Raw genomic sequence first — 18,984 nt, 5'->3', positions numbered from 1 at the left:
AAAATGTTCTGGCCTGCCATTAGTAATTTAGTCTGTGTATTGGCATATCATTAGTCATTTGTAATGTATGACGTAATTTTTTTATAGGCACTATAAAGAGCTTTAACCTAACCCTATCTGAAGCAATACAGAACCAAAACATAACTACCAACCTAACATATATTAATATGGGGAAGGGGGGTCTATGCTCAACAAGAAACTCTGAGGGAAACTGCCATTAATTTTATGAACATCTATCAAACAATTCGTCAGGATCAACATTTTCCAGATATATTCCATCATAACACCGCGCATCCTAAATAATAGTTTATTAAACAACCGCTAGATGTCAATAATGGGATGAATTTGATGGGTCACTTAAGTGCTCAACACTCAGTGATCAAAAGGGGTGATGCAGTATACGATATATGGATGTACATTCCCAATAATAATTTACAATATTTCCTCTTCTGTACATTAAAACTAGAAGTTGAAAAGTTTAAACACTTAATTTTAAAAAACCAATTAATCAAAATTTGATAAAACTGCCCTAAGTTTTCAAGCCAACGAATTAGCTAACGATGTAAATTTGGGTACGTGTTCCTTGAGGGCGAGGCTACTGTTCATGACACTGTAACGTCAGGTCCAACAACCAAGGAAAACTGAGGGGTAAAATTTAATCTTTAAGCCAAACACACAATTAGATTAGATAACACCAATAAGACAATCAACCCTTTGATTGCACAACCTTACGGGAATGCCTTGGTACAGGTATTGGGACTTTAAGACAAGGGTCATTAAAATGTTGGTTTTATAATCGCATTATCTTATTCATTGGCTCAAGAACGAGTAGTTTTAATCTACAGAAAGGGTAACTTTAATTATCACAATTGGAAGATTTCTGTCAATTTATACATTATATGTCAAATTTTAAAATTGTTTTGGTTATATTTACCTCCCTCTTAAAAATAGCTTAAACCAGCTTTTTGATTGCATGACCTTTGTCTGAGAAGTCTTAACTGTGCATGGTAATGAGTTGCGCCTGTTTTGGGCCAAGGCATTCTCCCTAATCTAACTATCAATGTGTCGCACTTGACATAGCAGCAGTAGGATCCACTTTAACGTCTTTAGTTATGACGCAGTGTTAATCTGAGATTCGAACCTATCATCTCCCTACGTGTTGAGCCATGGTCGCGGGTTTCATAAAGCTTAAATAGATTTTACCTGGAACACAAAAGAAGTTTTAAGTTCATAAATGAGCCAGAGTATTTCACAAGAGCAGGCCAACGGGTTCCCTCGAATCAATACTCTTCCTGTTAGAATATTATATGAATTATAAAGAAGTTGCTCTGCTAAAACAAGTAAAGTTATGTCACTAGGTATTGCTTACAAAAAACATAATTATATATTTACATTAATTAATTGAATAATAATGGGTTATAAAAAAGCAATTATAACGAATAAAACATTTTTCATGGGATTCTGAAATATGAGTATAATATAAAAATGGTGCATGAATAAATAAAATTGGTAATTCTCGTACGGATCATACCTATTTTAATCTATAAAAAAAAGTAACAGGATGTTTGTGTGTTTGTCTGTGTGTTTGTACGTTTGTACCGAAGGATCTCGCTAACCGCAGAACCGATCGGGTTCTCCTTAACAGGGTAGCTTCTCATAGGTCCCGGGAAGGTTTATAACTATTTTCTTGGGGGGTGGGACACCCCCAACCCCCCCAAAAAATGTAAAATCCCCCCCCAAGAATTTTTTTTTTTTGATTTTTTTTAAATTATTCAAATTAAAATTTCCCCCCCCCCAAATTTTTTTTTACTTTTTCTTTTAAAATCTAAAATAAGAAATTTAATTATTAAATTGGACTCTCTCCTCCTCAAGTGCCCCTAGAGGCCTCTAGGGGGCGTAGCCGCTAGTATACAATAAAGGATTTGGCATTGAATGAATAGGTAGCTGGGTTGGGTTTCCCACCTTCCTTTACCTGTATTTTCAGGACTGTTTATGACACTCTCGACAAATGGTCTGTAATGCTCTTCTGAAAGCTAAAACAAACATGAATTACAACATCCATAGGAATTAAATCTAATAACGGATATTGTAAGCAAAGAAGATATATCTTCTTTGATCGTAAGTTATTGAAGAGGCTCTTTATAGTGCCTATAAAAAAGACGTCATACAAAACAAATGACCAATGATAGTCAAATACACAGATACCAATGACATGCCAGTATACATTTTAATTGGCCAATGGTAGGCCTGTATAACGTCATGTTTTATTGGCACTATACAAAGCTTGTTATTGAATGTACGCACGGCACAGTTACTTGTTATAAAGGTTTGTTGTACATACATTTACCTGTTATTGTTTTCATTCTGCCTTGGTAAATTATTTAAAACTAACATCTTCGCCCCTAGCCTTTAGGGGCTTTGCCTCAAGAGGTGATTAAAAAAAAAAATTAGGCAAAATTCGTAAAAGGACCAAGAAAATCTTCAGCAAATTCTTTTTAAAAAAGGGGGGGGGGAGATTTTTTTGATTTTTTTGGGGGTTGGGGGTGTTCCACCCCCCAAGAAAATAGCTTAAAACCACCACAGGACCAATAGGTATATACCCTGAAGAGTAGAATCCGATCGGTTCAGTGGTTACCGAGATCTTAAGGGACAGTCAGACAGACAGACGGACAGATAGACATAGTCTACTTTGTATTATAGATAGTCATATTTAATATTTATATCTGTATTTTTAGCTACCTGAGTTATATCATTTTCTGACAGGTAAATTGTTGTATTTGTATGCAACCCTAAAAAAGTCGTAGATTTTAAAGAATTAAGTAGTGAGGTGTTTTTGTCTGTATACAATGGTATGTTAACTGTGTAGCTTCTCATAGTTCTGGGGAGGTTCATAGCTATTTTGGGAGAGGTAACCCCCCCCCCCCCCTAGAAAAAATATAATCCCCCCTCTATTTTTTTAAAACTTTTTCTTTTAGTATCTAAAATAAAAAAAATGGGTCATGGTCGAATAAAATCCCCCATCACCGCAAGTGCCTTTAAAGCCTCTGGGGGTCGTAGCCGCTAGTTTAAAGAATAAAGTAGCTAGGTTTTTTGTCTGAAGATAAACAAATTATATTTACCCCCCCCCCCTTTAAATGTGACTTCCTACTTAGGGGTGCCTTTAAATCACTTTGTCTGTAATTCTATCCATCGACATAAGCAATTAACATGTATATTGACTCAATACAACACAAAAAGATCTAACAGAGTAAAGTATTTTTTTTAGCTAGTTTTGAAAGCTGCTTAAAGCTCAGCTAATGAAGAACTCAATGAAATCGATAGTTAATGAGATCTTAATTAACAGAAAAAAGCAAATTACTATTTCAATAATAGGATATCATCTTATCTATGTCTTTGCCTGTAAGATCAATATATCTTATTCGATTATTATTAAGCACAACTCTTTGGCTAGCGGTCATTTTCTGGAAAAATCCTACAGGTATTGTCTCCAAATCTCCCTTAATCGTTGTATAATCATAATTTCATAGGTTATTATACTATTGTAAATTTATCCAGAGATCTTTAGGGATAATACAATGGATGATAAATTGATGTACATTCCCAATGATGATAAATAAAATTATCCATTTGGTAGATTGACATGATTGGTTGAAAAGGTGAAATATTGTAGTAAAATAATAATTACCAAAGAGAAAGGTACCAATGGGCTGTTTATTACACTAGTCCCCAAAGTTTTATAATAACGCTTTCTTATTGGTTGGCGTAAACAACTTTGGGGATTGAATGAATTTTGATTTAATGGTTGGTTTATTAAGTTGAGTGTTCAAACGCATCAACCACTAATTTACGCTACAGAAGGGGTAATTTTGTCTATCATCAATGTGGATATACTTCAATTTATCGACCGTTGTCTTATCCCTTTAGATCCCTGAATAATTACACTATGGGACAAACTTTAGGGATAAAACAATGGATGATAAATTGATGTACATTCCAAATGATGATAAACAAAATTATCCATTTGGTAGATTGATATAATTAGTTAAAAAGGTTGAATATTATAATAAAGTAATAATTACTGTACTGTGGGACAAACTGACATCTGATAGACTTAGGTATCTTTCGGGATAAGACAATGGATGATAAATTGATGTACATTCCCAATGATGAAAACAAAATTACTCCTTGCATATTCCATCGAAATTTTTGATACTGCTAATGTCAACCAATCAAGAATTTATCAATCAAGAGCCAAAAGTTTTTAAGCCAACGAATAAGAGACCATGATTGCACATTCCTTTGTGGAGTAGAACCATTCCAGGTTGGGGAAATCCCAGAGGAAATCAGATGGCAGCTCTGGCACCTCCAGACCCGGCAGTTTCAGTTCTCTGAGGGTTTAGGCTATACTATTTAGGGGAAACAGCAATTTAAAATGACGTCATACAATACAAAGGACCAATGATAGGTCAGTATACAATTTATTAGTGGTCAATTAATCAATAGTGTATACTGGCCTATTATTGGCCATTTGTATTGTATAAAGTCAATTTTTATTGGACACTATACGTTGTATCTATTTAGATTTGCATTGAGTAAAACATCTAATGTATTCTTTGAAAGGCCTAACCTTTCAAAACCTTTTAAACATAAATTTTTAAGAAAGTTATCTATAATTTAAAAATTGACAGAAAAAAGAAATAAGTTTGTTATATTTTTAGGAAGACCTCTCAGGAGAGGAAGTAAGTCGACTACTATCCCCTCCCCTCTTATTTTATTTTTTTATGAGGGAGGGGGATGGGATTTATTTCTAAGGGATATTTATCTTAGTGAGATCCTTCTGTAGAGACAGACAGACGCACATACACTTATACATCCTGTTACTTTATAGAAAGATTTACAAAGTACCCAAAATAAAGTATGGCTTTCCTAAGGTTAGGCATTGGGACAAAAGAGGTTGGTAATTTTATGTTCGTCATCTCCAGAAATTCCAGGCTGTTTAGCCCTTCAGCAGGAAAGGGTTGACTTTCATAGTCATAGTTATCTGTATACAGCGTTTTAAATTAGAAGGTATTCTAGGAAAATACTTGGTTTTAAACCATTTATAATAGGTACCTTATAAAATCAAAAGTCAGATGACCTTAATGAAAATATGTAACTTTCTAAATCTAAATGTTAACCTTTTAAGGTATTTCAAAAAGACAGATCATTTTGTCAGTCATTTATCTACTTTAGTAGTTCTAAATAAGCATATTTAAAGACCAGGGAATAATCAACTAAATGTATCTAAAAATAGCTGTTGAGTAAAGGAAAGACAGCTTGACATCCAATTACTTTGTTTTTTAAATTTTGTAACAAATTTAGAACACCATTTCCTAGACTCAAATGTTTGAGTTGCACAAGGTCGGTCAGAAAGTCTGGAGCGAAGGTGTATGTTTGATTCCATGGAGGACATCCGGGGACTATGGTAAGGCTTCCCAGGCGAGTTTGAGAGTTCAGGAATGCCGTTCCTTCAAAGGATGGTAATATTCATCTAATTGCGTAGCTACTGTAAAATTAGCATCCCTTTTCCAGCACAAAAAATCCCCCCTCCACCTATTGTATGAAAAAAAATAAATTAAGGGGGTGGGGTAGTGTTTAATTATTTGTTTATTACTTGAGATAAGGATAGGTTAGGTTATGTTGCGTCCTTGGTAGCCCTGTATGTATTAGAAAAAAAAATTAACCCCTCCCTTACTTTTCATCTATTTAAAAAAATGTTGAGGTGGGAGTAGTTACAGGCATTTGGAGGGAAAGGCCAATCGATTTTAAAAAACTTTATAATGAAAAACATCGTAGTCAGTGATTTAAACTAGGGTTGGGCCGGATATTTTTTTGGCCGGATACCGGATACCGGATATCCGGCTGAATTCAAATGCCGGATATCCGGTAACCGGCCGGATATCCGGCCAACGCCGGATATCCGGTTATCCGGCCAAATTACCGGATATCCGGCCGGATAACTGGCCAAATTACTACATATTAAAGTATCAAAAAAGGATATAGTCCCTTTTGTGGCAACGAACCTTAAAGGGCGATTCAATGTATTTTTAAAATTGCTTTTAATAGGTTACTTTAGGTTAGGTTAGGTTATATTTGGTTAGGTGATTGCCCCACAGGGTTAGGCAATTGGCCCCGCAAGGTTAGAGTCCCCCGCAAGGGGCTAGAAATAGGAGGAAAGCTACTGTGAAAATACTTTGTATAATAGGATAAAATTAAGATTAAAACTTAAAAATTAGATAAGTATTAAATGATCTTTCTTCTTAGCAAATAAATTTAATGAACTATTACTTCCCTCAATCTGTAATATCAACCCCTAACGGTTGGAGGATGGGCGGGGATGTGGCGTTGAATGCCTGCCCCCATCCCCCCTCTGTTTTTTTCTATCCCATTTTCTGTGTATAAAAGTTAGAGGTCTATAACTAAGTGACTTTCGAAATATGGGTATGACACATAACTAAGAGTTAAAATTTTTTTAATACCTCCTTCCTGGCGGGCACAAGATGCCAGCAAATCTGGTAAGGTCATTCAGGTAAAAAGTAAAAATATTTTTCTACCTAAACAAAGCATTTCATGTTATCTAATACTAAAATATCCTATAGTCGTACATCCTCATATGGAATATAGGTGTTCAAGTTGATTTCAGGTTCCAGGTATAATCCTGCAAGTCCTGAACCTCCAGGTCTCCAGAAATCTTTAAATGGTTCCTGTGACCGCAAATTTTTACTTGAAGATTTCAAATTTTAAACTTAGGCTTTTTTATATATCTTCATGACATATTACAATTTCATAAAATCCGTTGCCGTTTACCTGCAAACCGTCGGTTTGCGGCTGGCAGCTGCCAAGTACTGCTGCCACCGCCAAAATTTATGTTTTGAGATTTATAATATACAATTTACATAAAGATAAACATATTCAGAAAAAATTGTTCTTCTATCTTCAATAATAAGAAAATTACAGCCATTTAAGATTAAAAAAAAAAACAGAGATTTTTGTTGTAAAATATAAAAGATTATATTGCCGGATATCCGGCCGGATAGTTTCAATATCCGGTATCCGGCCGGATATTGAAAATGGCCGGATATCCGGCCGGATATCCGGCTACACCGGATATCCGGCCCAACCCTAATTTAAACACAATATCTGTCAAAGCTTATCACATATTTAATATAATCTATAGATAGAATTAAAAAAATATTAGGATCAAGTCAAGCTGAGTATGCCAATAGTCTGTTTTGGCACACGCTACTTGACTTGGGGGAATATTGGCATACTCTACTTGACTAGGGGGAATATTGGCACACTCTGCTTTACTTGGCGTAATATTGGCATACTCTGCTTAACTTGTCAAGATATGCTTTATCTAAAACTTTGAAATAATTTATGTATATATACTAGCGGCTCCACCCCCGCCCCCCCTCCCTCGATGTCTCTAGGGGCATTTGAGGGAAGGAGAGAGCTGAAAATATCCTTTACATTTAAGTTTTAAAAAGAAAAACTATTGTAACAAAAGCATGGTATTTTAAAGGACCAATAAGAAGCTTCATTGAAAAAGAACCATAACAGTCAATTGATTAGTGAGATCTTTTATTTTGAAATTTTAATGGTTTTAGGCTAACTTTTCTACTACTTGGAATAGATAGCTCCTAGATGCTAGGGACGCAACTGCTAGTTTATATATTTTTTTTTACATAAAGTAGTAAATTTGTAGGTTGAATCATTATAACATAAATCGGAAAATATGTTAAATTCATCTTTTTTTATTTTTTTGTCATGCTGATTTGTTTGCTAAACTATTGGCATACTATGCTTTACTTGATGAAATATTGGCATACTATGTTTTACTTGGGGGAATATTGGCATATTCTACTTGACTAGGGGGAATATTGGCACGCTCTGTTTTACTTGTTGCCATTGGCACACTCAGCTTGACTTGATCCAAATATTAAATAAATTATATAAAAGTAACATATATCTGTCTCTGTGTTTTTATCAAAGGATATCGCAAGCCGTTAGTCCTGCTTCTCATATGTCCTGGGAAGATTGTTAACCTTTTTTTGGGAGGGTCCCTTTACCCTTCCAAGAGAATGTCCCCTAGAAAATAATACCCCAACAGGCCTCTAGTATATGTATATGAATATTTACATCCCTGTAAACAACTGGGGGCCCATCCCCTCCTCCACACAGAAATCATTGACCATCAGAGAACCAAAACGAAGCTTCCCAGTGGTTTGGGCGTTGAAAGCAAAGTTGGCAATGTTTCTAAAATTTTGTATTATTTGTTGATTTGCAGGGATAAGCTGTTTATTACACCAGTCCCCAAAGTTTTATACTAATGTTTTCTTATTCGTCGACTAAACAAATTTGGGGACTTTTATTGAATTTTGATTGGTTAATTCATTAAGTTGATTGTCTAAAAGTTACATCCACTAATTGTAATCTACATAAAATGTAATTTGTCTAGCTTCATTGGGGATGTACATCAATTTATCGGCCAATGTCTTATCCGGTCCTACCCCAAACGTAAGAGTCCCAAACGTCAGAGTGGACAAACGCAAGAGTCCCAAACGCAAGAGTCCCAAACGTCAGAGTGGACAAACGTCAGAGTGGGACAAACGTCGGAGTGGACAAACGTCAGAGTGGACATTGCTTAAGTAAAACATCAGAGTCTATGCTATTTTAATTATATGACAAAAAATAGACAGTTAGGCCCCCTAGCCTGCCTAGCCGCGGGCGCTCGGCCCCCTAGCCTATAACCTAACCTAACCTAATCATAAAGAAAATGACTCTGGCTGCAGCACTCAGCACCCTGGCCTACCTAGCCGCAGCGCTCGGCCCCCTAGCCTGCCTAGCCGCGGGCGCTCGGCCCCCTAGCCTATAACCTAACCTAACCTAATCATAAAGAAAATGACTCTGGCTGCAGCACTCAGCACCCTGGCCTACCTAGCCGCAGCGCTTTAATGATTATAAAATCGAGACTCATACGTTTTACTTATAAAATGTCCACTCTGACGTTTGTCCCAAAAATCCTGCGTTTGTCCACTCTGACGTTTGTCCCACTCTGACGTTTGTCCCACTCTGACGTTTGGGACTCTTGCGTTTGTCCACTCTGATGTTTTTCCACTCTGACGTTTGGGACTCTTACGTTTGTCGTGGAACCCTATTAGAGAATGTACCCAAATTGAAAGAAAAGATTGTTTTTCAGTTAAGGGACAAATTAAATAGTTTTTAGAATATACCCCCTGTGAACAAATTAGATAGTTTTGCTGTCCTCAGCTTAATCACTTTTCCAGCAATTTCCCTTTAACTGAAAGTGAACCAGTAATTAAAATTAGTAGCAAGGAAGATAACCTCTATAAGTCGCGAAGACTGGATGCGCAAAGGTCACCCAAAATTTCAGCTTTATAACTTCAATATGAGTTGGGAAAATTACGTTCCCCCATAGCCGAGCAGACGGCCAAATTGAGTTATAGAGTAGCTTCACTACGAACAAATGTTAAAATCGCTGCTTATTCTAGTTTAGGTTAAGTTTTATACTGATCAGAAGATCCCAGAAGTTCGAAGGACCCCGTAGGGTTTAAAGAAGTCTTTGATGTTGAAAACTAGGTAGGGGGGAAGGGTGTCTGTGGTCCAACTGTCATTTAAAAGGATATTTTCCAGTCTTTCTCTGTTTGTTCCTTACAATCTTCTTTATTGCTTAACCGATTATTAGGTTGTGTTTCAAGAGAATACTTCTTTCTAGTTGGTTCTAAGTTCTTTTTCAGTGGCTTCGAACATCCCTTTTCTAAATAAAAACAATTCAACATCCTTTTAACAAGGACGTATTACATGAGAAATAAGGACGGGTATTCTACTGCTAGAAAAGCACAAAGTGGTCATTACACTCCTCCCTCCCTCTTCCCCTCAAGGGCACTTGGAGGCCTCTAGGGGCGTAGTCACTCGTAAGCATTAAAGTAGGTAATCTTACAGTTTGATATATATACAGACATAACCAAATTATAGATTAGCTAAGCTACTAAAGAATCTGAAAATAATAAAAATTTTGCTAATTAGAAAATGTAAAACAATGAATACAAAATTTAGCAGAATTTTTGCAGATATCTGGATTTGCAAATTTCTCAAAACTTTTATTCATTTTTATTCATATTTAATATTCATAAAATTACGAATTTTGATAAAAAAGATTTTTTCTAGTTAACAAAAGTAACGGAATGTGTGTGTGTGTGTCTGTTGGTAATGTTCTCATTAACCTTTACATTGAAGTTTCTTTTGGGTCCAAAAATAAAATTGAAAGTGAAGGATCCCCCCTTAAATAGCCTTAATCTCTGTGCACGTACTTTCAATGCTTTGCCCCCAAAATAGATTAAAGTATCATATTATTTCATTAACTTCCAGGTGCTTTAAAATAATTCAATTTTGATTTATATTAGCAGGATATGTGAGAGATTATAGCAGGGAACAAAAGGGATAAAACAATGGCCGATAAATTGATGTACATATCCAATGATGATACACAAAATTACCCCTTCTCTAAATTACAATTAAAGGTTGAAATTTGTTGACACTCAACAATCAAATTCAATAAAAGTTCCTAAGGTTGTTAGGCCAACGAATAAAAAAAATTTTATCATAAGACTTTGGGGACTCGTGTATTAAACAGCTCAATGTCTCATCCCTCTCTGGATTATAGCCTTATTAATATCAAATTTATATTAAACCACAGAGTATTAACTCTTATCACCAGTGTGTTATCATTTACGTCAAATAATATAAAATAAAATAAATAGAACATATAGAATAAAACACTGAACGATAAAGTTTTAGATATATCCCCAATGATGATAAACAAAACCACTTCTTTTATTCATAAAAAATATTGGTTGAAAAATTTAGACACACTAGTTTTTAACCAACTAATCAAAATTCCATCAAATTTTCAACGAATAAGATAATGTGGTTATAAGACTTTGGGCACCAGTATCCCCACCTCTCCTATTCAAAAAAGCACAAAAATATTCCTTCCTATTTTCTTTGCTCTCATTAAACCAAAACCCTCTCTAATTTAATAAATTTTTCAATATGCGGAAGTAAGGACACACAGCTTGAAAATTAGTATGGAATTTGAGTTTATTATAGTATACTTGTAAGAATAGCACTACAGTCCGACGAACAATGTGAGTTATGCGTTGTTGGTGATCCTTACAAGAGAATACTTTCAAAGTTATTTAATAAATCTAACTCAAAAAGCAGCCGAGTAAATCATGCAAATAAGAAAATTAAGAAATCTATATCACATAGCAGCCTAGTAAATCAAATATTTGTTTGAAAAATCCTCAAAATCTAGCTAATGAAGAGCAGCGACGTTAATTACATATGAAGTTGATAAGTTTAATAGAAAAAAATTATAGATTAGTCACTTTATAATACACAAGTTTATTTAAAATTTTAACTGTTGAATATTATAACCTTGTGAATTATGTGCTTTATGAAATAGTATTCATGTAATGTAATCAAATAAAAGAAATTTAGTAGTAAAATCTATGGGTTAGTGATTACACACTTCAGAAGACAGAAGTCCATTCAAATCCTGACTGTTGAATATTATAACCTTGTGAATTATATGCTTTATGAAATAATATTCATATAATGTAACTAAATAGATATAAAGAAATCGACCGTTTTATCCCAGGTATCTTATGAGATAGGATAATGACCGATAAATTGATGTATATCACCAATTATGCTACACAAAATTACCCCATCTGTAGATGACAATTAGTGGTTAAATCGTTTGGACACTCAACTTAATAATCTAACCCATCATAAATTAATAAAAGTCCCCAAAGTTGCCAACGAATATGATATTGTAAAACTTTGGGTACTAGTGTAATAAATAGCCAATGTCAACTTTTTATGGTCAACTTAATGTGGTGAATCATTTTGAAACTAAATTTACTGTTTTATATAAACTCTTTATTAATAAAGGTGCAAAATTGCAAGAAATTTAATCAGAGCAGAGATTATTAAAGTTAATCTTTTTATATATATTTACTAGCAGCTGCGCCCCTAGAGGCCTCTAGAAGGGGAGGAGGGGGAGGGGGGGGGGTGACCCTGTGATTTTAATTACTTTGGGAGGGTGGAGGTAACCTCCCCTAAAATAATTATACTTGGACCTATGTAACCACTGCGAATTTTAAAAGAAAAAAAGTTGACCCTTAAAATTCCACCTTGAAGTGATACTTTTCTAATAGTTTATAGTCCACTAAGTCGTAAGCAGTAAAAATTAAAATCCATTAAGTCCCTTCTAACGAGATATTGCCAACTTTTTGCACACATTTTCGCAAACGGCAATTATTTCCTTTATTTGGAGTTTTGGTTAATAACATTTTCTTAAAAGTTTTCAGTAATAATCATTTAAGATCCATTGTTGAGAAGAAATGAAGTTGAAAAAGTGTGTTTCCATGCAAAATAAGCTTAAAATCTAATGATTTTAAAAATTAGCGATTTAATAGTAAAAAAAAAATATTTTTAACTTTTTGATAGCCTGAATATGTTTAATTTAGTTTTTTTTATATAATCTATTCTTTAAAAAGACAGGCATATTCTTTAAGATTTGAAAAAAATTAAAAAAATTAAAAATCGAAATTAATCAAAATTAATCTATAGCCTTTAAAAAATACTTTTGATATTTTTAACCTATATAATCAATAAAATCAATGGAAAATAAAATATTTTTATAAAACAAACTTTTGGAAAAGGTTTAAGATAACTTCATAAAAGTAGCATTTAAGTAGAATATTTTTCCTGTCTTTTAAAAAAATGCAAATTAAACATAGTTAACGACTATTTAATTAGCAAGAATGGTAATAAAATATTTCAATAACTGCTTAAACCTTTTTGTGGCCATGTTAATTACTTAAACAGAAAATCTATTTTGTCAGAATTATAAAAATAATGAAGTATTTTCAAAAAAGCTTGCAAAATAAACGTAATTTTATCAAACTTCCTCACAGTTTATAGAGGGTATTGTTGTAAAATGTTAATTATCAAAATAAAATCTTCAATTTACAACGTTTAAAACACCTAAAAGTAAATTCTAAGCAAAATTAGATTTATTTCCTAGATTTAGAGTAGCTGCGCTACTTAAAAAAACATCTAGTATTAAAACCAATCAGCTGATCAAATTGCTATAGACATTATTTGTTGGGTTGTTATTAACTGAAACATTTATTTTCTTTTTAATTCTAAAACGATGCTTGCCATGCTAAAAACGCTACGCCCCCAGCAATCATTATGGGCACTAGAATTTAATCCCCTCTATTTTTTAATTTAAGTTTTACAAAAAAAAAACAAGGACCACATCTGTTCAGCGGATAACGAGTTCCTTTGCTAGAGACAGATATACATACATCCCGTTATTTAAATATAAGGACTAGCGGCTACGTACCCTTAAATCCTCTAGGGACACTTGGGGATAGGAAGGGGAGGGAGGCGGGGGTGGGGGGGGGGGGGGGGTGGAGAGTCGCAACTACACTTAAGATCATAGTTTTTCAAAAAATTTAGAGGGTTATTTTTTGTTAGGAGCAATTTTTATATTTTGGAGGTACCCTTTCCCAAAATAGTTATAAACATGGCCAGGACATATGTATATAAAGCTTTAATGTAAAGAAAAACCATATCTGTCTAGCAGTTAGCGAGATCCTTTGAGACAAATAGATAAATAGACATCATGTTACTGTTATATAAGGATAAAAATCAAAGACACCCAAGCTTTTTTGGGATTCAAATTAAAAAAAGAGTTATGCGACAGGTTTGTGGGTAAAATGATGCACGGAGTATCAAAATGCAGTTTCACACTAACTTGAAACTTATATTGTGGGATCAGAACAAAAATTTTAGTATTATTTTTTTATGAACATTCTTCTTATTAATATTTTTGACAAACTGAATTTGTGATATATTTTTATTCATGAAAGTACCCCCTTGCAAAAATTTCAGAACAAACTAACATGCTAAAATTTATTGGGTTATACTTTGATCATTGTCAAAATAAAACATTTATGACAACAACCATTAGTAGCAAAGCACAAAAAATCTTGTAATGGTCAAATGCACAAAGTGATAGCAGATGTTAAGTTTTCTTAACAAATACAAATGAGAGGAGAGAATATGTAATATGTCTTTTGAAGCATGACCAACAGACAGACAAAAAGGCATTGTAAAGAATAAATGTCAAAAGAATCTTCACTGAATATTTCAGCTGTCTCCAATAAGACCTAAGAAAATTACATTTTCCCCTTAGTGTTACGGACTAACTAACACACAGAAAAAGTGAATTATAGAGTAGCTTCACCACTAAAGATTTGATTCTGAATAGTATTAGCTCAAACACCCCCTCACTCCTAAACAAAGCAGCTTCACATTGCTGAAATCTAATATGAATTATCATAAACATTAACAGTCCTTTTAAAGAAGATTGTAATTATAGAGTAGCAGCACTTAACTACTTAACTATAATTAAAGAAGAAAGTTATTTGTAGATACAAATTTATTTAAATATGCTCTGATGAAAATTCAATTGTAGCTCTCAGTAGAAAATAAAATATTAAAAAAAAATAAAATAAAGGCAGCCATTAGTAATATTTAAGTAAAAAAGGACCTAAAAACAAAGGTTGTTAAATAAAAGGATGAAGAAAGCGAAAATTTACTTTGACTCACTTATAGTCGGAAATTTATTATCAAACAGGGGACATACACAGAAATTTTAAGACCTATAGCTCTAATAGTGGCTCAGATAATAGGGGAGGGGGCGTCGAACACCACCCCCTCACCCCCGACCGATAAAGATGCGGCAAGGGGCCCGACTGTTAAGAATTAAGTAACTTATACAATATGACATTTAGTCAAATTTCAAACAAATATTTTTTCATTAATTCATTTATAAAAATCAATATTATAAATATGAACTCACAAAGAGACGTTGTATGTTATCATAATACATTTAGTCTGCTATGTAAAACAAAACAAATTTTTTTCTTCTTTCATTGCAGGGATGATTCTGGTACAAAAAAAAACAAAAAACAAAAAAATTATTTTTAATTTAATTTGATATTACCGTACAATATTTTTTTATATACATAATTTAAGAAATATATTCATAACATCTTCACCTGTCATAAAGACGACATATAAAATCAACATCCTGATAAGGATATTAAAGTTTATGTTAAAAATTTTCAAATTCATTTTATGCTTAAGAAGGAACGAGAAGGAATTGAATCTCAACATTAACTTGTTATTTTGCTTGTATATTTATCATATTTGTTTACAGTTTATTGGTAAAGTTTGGTAATACTTTATTTCGAGTCTATCATGCAGTGTAACACATTATTAAATTCATAAAATCACTAAACCTATTAACACTGAAATTTATATCTTGGCCCATAAGACCTTAGGAAATACTTAAGAAAATTCTACATTAGTGAGATGCTCTTTGATTCGTAATAATGTCTATCTGTACATTTGGCTGTTCTCATTATAAGATAGGTATTTTATCTTTATACATGTAGTTATATTCTCTGAAGATTAGAGCCCTATTGGTTCAGTGGTTACCGATATCATTACCTTCAGACGGTGGAGAGACTGACAGACAGACGAACGGACAAAGGACAGACAGACAGGCGGACAGACATACAGATAGACAGAAATACGGACATACAGACATCGTTTTACTTTATATTATTGATAAATGAGCTTCTCTACTCATGTTGAGATACATAAATTCTCCTAAATTAATACAAAGCATCTCTAATAATAACAGCGCATGAAACAACCCTTTTTTGAGATCTTAACTAACAAACAGGCAGCAGCGTTCACCCTTCATAAATTATAATGACTTACATCTTATTGTTTTTATTATTTAAACAGCCTTAGGAATTTTATAATCATGAATTGACAAAAAATCTCTATTACTAAAAGAGAATCAAGAAATTTTACCAAAAGGTTGAAAAAAAACCCTAAAAAACCCTAAAAAACTAAAATTTAAGTTCTTTACTTTTAATTTATAAAAAATATGTACTATCCAATCAAAGAAAGTAATATGGTTTCAATAACTATTTTAAAGTGATTTAATTCTTAATTTTAGAGAAACTTCATATAGGTCTTCTCATGGGTTTGTTTTAGGCTATCTTATTTTTGGATTCAAGAGTATATATGGTTTTAGGCTATTTTCCTTTGCCCTTATTACCCATTGAAACCAAAGATGCTAGGGGTGCAACCTATATCTATAATACAAAGTAGAATGATGTCTGTCCGTCCGTCCGTCCGTCTGAAGCTTAAGATCTCGGTAACCACTGAACCGATTTGATTCTACTCTTCAGGGTATATACCAATTGGTCAGGTGGTCTCCAAAATAAAAATTTCCCCACCCAAATTTTTCTTCTTCTTTTTTTCTTATAATTTTAATGTTTTTTATGTTTTTATATATTTTTTATAAAATTTTAAATTTTTTTATACTTTTTTTTATATTTTAAAATTTTTTTCTTCTTTTTAAATTTCTTTTCTTCTTTTAAACTTTGTTTTATCAATATAAAAAAACATTCCTTCTCCTGTAGGGGCGAAGCCTAAAATGCTAATGGCAAAGAAAAATGTTTAAACATTAAAAAATTCGAAGTTTTAAAAATATAAATCAATATAAATTAATGTAAAAAGTTATAAAGAGTGATAAAAATGTAAAGAAATTTTTCAAAATTCTCCCCTAGGAAAAAAGCCCCTAGAGGCTAGGGGCGAAGCCGCTAGTTATTATATAAAGAAGTAAGGTTTTGATGAGTCCAGTAAAATCTTACGTCCATACCGATTGTCCTATTTTAGTCTTGGGATGGTTTTAGGCTACAATTTGTCTTCCTTTATGTTAGAAACCTTGTAAAGCAAAGAATGAAATAGACAAAATTAGTTCTTAATCAAGACAATACAAATGTGAAAGGAAAAAATGACAAAGAGATAGAGAGAAGTTAGATATATAGATAAAATTAGTTCTTAAGGCTAATGAAACAGACAACAAGTTACAATAGCTAGAAAGTAGTAATGTAAAAATGTACTTAAATCTTTATTTAGTGTCTTATGATTTAATAAAAAGCTCATTTTTGCATAGCGAATTAGAGCATACAGAAAATTGAAAATAACTCACTAAGGAGGGACTGAAATTTGAGTTTTATATCGTATTATAGTAATTTAGTAACATTATCGTAATTTAATCAAAGAAAAAAAGTACTTCTTTAAAAAATGGATTTTTGTAAGATAAAAAAAATAATTCAAGTAATTTCAAACATAATTTTGCTGTAAGTAAAAATAAAATATATATTTTTGGTTCTGTAAATCTATCTTTTAGAATTTTTTTCTAGAAAATTTTGTCCTCTAGTGATTATTTCTTAAACTAACAAAGACCATTCAGTTTTTCCCCTTCTTGACCGACAAAATTAAATTGCATTAAAACAATTATAAAATTATAACTCAAAATCAAATTCTTGAAATTCTAAAACTTTTGCCTACCCTCTATCTATCTATTTGTCTGTCTGCCTATCTTTCAGCCAATCTAGCTGTCTTTCTATCTGTATCTATAATTATTTATCTGTCTATCTATCTATCTATCTATCATAACAAAGTTATATGATAATTTGCATACCTCTCAGACACTATTGTCTTAGTCTTACACTAAGTTAAACACACACACACACACACATATATATGAACACACACACACACATACACACACATATTAGGAAGGAAGGGGACAATGGCTGTTTATTACACTAGTCTCCACGTTTCATAATAACATTTTCTTATTCGTTGGCTCAAAAACTTTAATTGAATTTTAATTGGTTGGATCATTAAGTTGAGTGTCTAACGTTTAAACCACTAATTGTAATCTACAAAAGAGGTAATTTTGTATATCATCTGCATTGGAGATACACATAAATTTATCGGCCATTATCTTATCCCTTTAGATCCCTGCACACACACACACACACACACACACATACATACATACATACACAGACTTATTCCCACTTAACTTTAAGAAAATATTTACTAATGAAATATATATAAACTCACAGAAGCGGAGAAACTCTTTCCTAGGTTGGGAGGGAGGGGACATTGGACTCTGAATTATTTTTCTATGGTGACCAAATGGATGGCACATTTGCAGAACCCCCTTTTTAGTATGGAGTGCCACTAGAGACACTTTAACGGGCTATTTCTATGGGGAAGGGGTAGGACCATTGAGAATCTACACTGTAAAGGAGAACCATATCAGTTAGCGACACTCACAGACAAGATACACACACCATAACATCCCGTTATCCTTAAGTAAGGATTTATAGGCCCTAATGAAAAGTAAAATTACCCCATCTGTAGATTACAATTAGTGATTGAAGAATTGTTTGGACACTCAACTTAATAAACCAACTAATCAAATTATTAAAATTCCCAAAAGTTGTTAAGCCAACGAATATGAAAACTTTATTATAAAACTTTGTGGACTAGTGTAATAAACAGCCCATTGTCCTCTCCCTCTCTCTCTGGATATGAATTATATTTGAATCTGCATACGCTTGGTTAATAAGATATTTACATATCAATGAATTTATTTAGATTTGTTTTCATCAAAGGAAACTCTTTCATTTAATGTATATTCTAAGTTGGCTGTTTTGTATACGTTAATGTTAGAAAAGTGCGTCATCACGTATTAAAAGCTTACATCTACATCACTTAAACTGGAGACATTTTGTTGCTTATGTTTATTAAATATAGTTTTATAATAACATTTTCTTTTTCGTTGGGTTAACAACTTATCTGTCTAAATGTTTCAACCACTAATTATAATCTACAGAAGAGGTAATTTTGTGTGTCATCATTGGAATGTACATCAATTTATACAAACTATTCCAA

General features: G+C 32.9%; 1 protein-coding gene across 1 annotated transcript in view; it reads right to left on the bottom strand.

Annotated features, from left to right (window-relative positions):
• Nucleotides 1–18,984, bottom strand: part of Ddx56 (putative ATP-dependent RNA helicase DDX56) — a 402,780-nt gene that overhangs the window by 201,907 nt on the left and 181,889 nt on the right. The gene's annotated exons all lie outside the window — the stretch shown is intronic.

The sequence above is a fragment of the Acartia tonsa genome, chromosome 3 (assembly GCF_053477335.1).
Source record: "Acartia tonsa isolate MP-2025a chromosome 3, ASM5347733v1, whole genome shotgun sequence".
Lineage (NCBI taxonomy): Eukaryota > Metazoa > Arthropoda > Copepoda > Calanoida > Acartiidae > Acartia > Acartia tonsa.
The sequence above is the reverse complement of the archived record's forward strand: the minus strand, read 5'-3'. Positions and strand labels throughout refer to the sequence as shown.